The sequence below is a fragment of the Mustela erminea genome, chromosome 4 (genome assembly GCF_009829155.1).
Source record: "Mustela erminea isolate mMusErm1 chromosome 4, mMusErm1.Pri, whole genome shotgun sequence".
Classification (NCBI taxonomy): domain Eukaryota; kingdom Metazoa; phylum Chordata; class Mammalia; order Carnivora; family Mustelidae; genus Mustela; species Mustela erminea.
The window spans coordinates 123,021,018-123,024,537 of record NC_045617.1 but is presented as its reverse complement, the minus strand read 5'-3'; the positions used below and the strand labels follow the sequence as shown (position 1 = coordinate 123,024,537).

Genomic DNA, 3,520 nt, shown 5'->3' with positions numbered 1-3,520 from the left:
ATTATAGAGATCGCTAGTTGAGAAAGGCCAATATTGGAGTTGGGGATTACCAGTATCATCGGGGGGCCAATCTCTCTAAGGGGCAAAGCCACAGTTGAGTCCGCCGGGCGTAAAGGATTTTCACTCTGAATATGCCTCCTAGTGTGCCCGGCAGGGCCGTCAGTCCCTCCATAAGTGACAGGGACTGTAACATTTACTTCTCGACCTTCTGCTTCAGGGCCCGGCGCAGCGTCCTCAGCTGGGGCGGGCCTAGCCGCAGCGGCGGCAGGAGGGGTTTGATAAGGGGGCGGATCTAGACTAAGTAAGTCCTGACTATTGGGGAGGACGGGTGGAGTCCTCCGAGGTCTTCGTGTTTCTGTCGGTTTGGCTGTGAGGACCTTGCAGCTTTCAGAAAACTGAAAGGGGGTTAACCAAGGCGGGGGGTTTTCCACAAGATCCTGCCAAACTGTAATGTAAGGGACTTGGTCTGGATGTCCCTGTTTACCTGGGAGATATACCTGATCCTTAACTCTAAGGATTACGGGAAGGCAAAAAGTGCCTTGAGTGGGCCATCCTACTCCGAAGCTTGGCCATTCGGAGCGGCAGAAAGTGATAAGTTTTGACCTCTGGATGTCCAAGCTTAGGTCATTGCCTCTCGCCCGAACATCCTTAAAGTTAGCCAGGAGAAGGGAGAGCGGGGTACTCTGAGTTTGCCCCATTAGGCTAGGTTGTTCCCAGATTAAGATAATAGTTAAGACTAGAAGAAAAGTGCCTAGAATAGGCAGAAAGCGACAGAGACACCGGTGTAAAGGGTGCGAGACGAACGAGCAAGTGAGGAATTCGAAAGGGCGAGTTGAGGGGGTGGGTTCCGGTTCAACCAGTCGGAAGGGGTGGATGAAAGCCTTCGGTGGCTCGGGGTTAGGAGCTAGGCAAGAGTAGGAATTCTTTTCCTCTGTCCGCCAGGGTGAACCTGAAAGTGACACGGGTTAGGAGAGTGTGGGCGGGATAATTAGGGAAAGAACTTCCTCCAACCTGGAGGAGCAACTGTTAAAGTACAAGGGACCAGCGGTATTCAGAACATTAGATTCCCTTAATCTGTTTACTCTCATATTAACTCATTAACTCCGGCTTTAGCTCTTAATACCTATCTTTATATTCCCTCCCGGTATGTATGATGTCGCAGACAAGGGGAGGGGGATCTTTCAGGTGCTGTCCTGCTCGTGTCCCTCGCGGGAACTTTGGAGCGTCTTAGCTAAGGTCTATCCGTATAAACCCCGGACCAGGCTACTCCATGGAGTAGATGACCGTTATGCCGTATGAGGCTCCGCGAGACTCAGGGTGCAGCCCACTCAGACTCCGTAGCCGAAGCGGTGGAGCCACACAAACACATTCATACAGTCAGGCATTTCTCAGATTCAAACGGGTTAGACACCCTCCCTTTAAACAGAATGTAACCTTCATAACCAGTACAAGGAACACATATCCACAGTTAAAGACATAACATGGAGACATACATGAAGACATACATTGTTGGCCTCCGAGGTGGGACTCGAACCCACGATCTCTGCGAGGCCCCGCCGGCCCCCGAGGTGGGACTCGAACCCACGATCTCTGAGAAGCCGTTCCCGCCGGGCACGAGGGACATCTCCGTCGGCCCGCTGGCAACCCTATAGTGCGTCCGCCAGGGCGTATTTGCCAGTCACCGCCCTGGGACTCTAACCCAGGAATACAGAAAGGACAAAACACACAAAACACACAACGAGGACATAAGAACGAAGCATACGAACAACAGAGACAAAAGACAAAGCCGGCTTTCTTACCGATCGGTTGCAGCGACCCGTTGACCAGTTGTCTGGTGGGCTTGAAGGGGAGATCTCGGTGGGACCTCCAAATGAAATGCTAATTGAATATTACCCCCCACAAAAGACCACCAGAGACGTGAGTCAAAGCCAATCAGCAAGGGTCGTTTATTGCAGATTCGAACCTGGACCTCTGCGCCGCTCGTTGCCGATAACGCCGAGAGGTCCAGAGCTGGGTCGGTGCGGGATTTTTATAGACAAGTACAAACAAGTTTCGGGTAGGGCTGTGCTAATTGGTTGACAGTTTGAACAGGTATACCTGGCGCCAGTGGATTGGGCCAGGGGGACCCGCGTACACAAGCAGGGGTCCGCGCGAAAACAGGCAAAGGGTCCGCGTGTGAGCAGACAAAGGATCCGCACGAAAGCTGACAAAGCAATCTTTACAGAAGCAGACCTGGTCGGTTAGCCCGCGCATGCACGAAAAAGCAAGCGTTCGTTCAGAAGCGAAACTAGCTGGTTAGAAATGCACTTCTAGCTGGAGGGGGGCGTTTTTTTGGTTTTTTTTTGTCTCTCAGGGCCAGCTCCCAGCAAGCAGTGGAGCAACAGAGCACAAAATCAGAACTTTTAACAGTCTGCTCCACAGAAAGACATCACTCTAGAGGCTAAAATGGGGTGAAGCCCACGCAGGAACAGCGTGTTCTCAGGTCCCGCAGGGTCACAGAAGGGTCAGGGGTGTCTGAGTGTCGCAGAGCACGCAGGTAATAGAGCAGGGAAGCTGGCTACAGAGACAGAGTTGAGGAGTGAGCTCGCAACTCAGGGTTACCTTAACATGATCCATAGCACAGGCCACTGCTCTGTGAGCAAGGACCCCACAACATCCAGGGAGACACCCCTGGAAGAGTTCAGGGATCTGCAGGGTTTGGAGACTCCAGGCGGTGCTGTGTGCCAGAGACAGAGATGCTTGGTCACAGGCTGGGTAAGCTCAGAGCGCAGCTGGAGGCCAGGGAGACAGGAGTGATTTAGCGCTTTTCTCTGAGGGCGCACTGAGGAGTGGGGGCCCGAGCTCTTGGCTCCTCCGGGCTGGAGATTGGGAGCCGCCATTTTCATTCCCGTCCTCCAGAACTCTACGGAAAACATTCAGGGAACAAAAGCTCCCGAAAGCGAACCTTAGCAGATTACTTAGCCTGACCCCTGGAGGGCAGGGCAATTCCACCTTAGGCAAAGACACTTGAGAATCACTACAACAGGCCCCTCCCCAAGAAGATCAGCAAGAAACCCAGCCATGACCAAGTTCACTTACTAAGGAAAAGAGCAGAATTCCAGAGGAGGAGAAAGCAAAGCATGGAATTCATGGCTTTCTCCCCATGATTCTTTAGTCTTGCAAAGTTAATTAATTTTTTTAACTTATTTTTTCTTCGCTAATTTTTTTTAATTTTTACCCTTTCCTCTTTTAACGTTTTTTAACTAGTTTATCTTAAAAATAACTTTCAAAAAATATTTTTTGAACCTTCATTATTATAGTCATATTTTATCCTTCGTTGTATCTAACTTTATTTTTTGTATACACATGGGTTTTTTTTTTGTAAACACCAAACCAGCTCTATAGTAAATATTGAAAAGGGTCCTCTAAGCAAAGAGAGAGCCTTAAAGTAGTAGACCAGAAAGGAACAGAGACAATATACAGTAATAGTCACCTTACAGGCAATACAATGGCACTAAATTCATATCTGTCAATAGTTACC

General features: G+C 50.0%; 1 pseudogene; it reads right to left on the bottom strand.

The window, feature by feature from the left end:
- Positions 1-312: 312 nt before the first annotated feature.
- On the bottom strand, positions 313-2,253 carry LOC116589418 (annotated as a pseudogene).
- Positions 2,254-3,520: the final 1,267 nt, after the last annotated feature.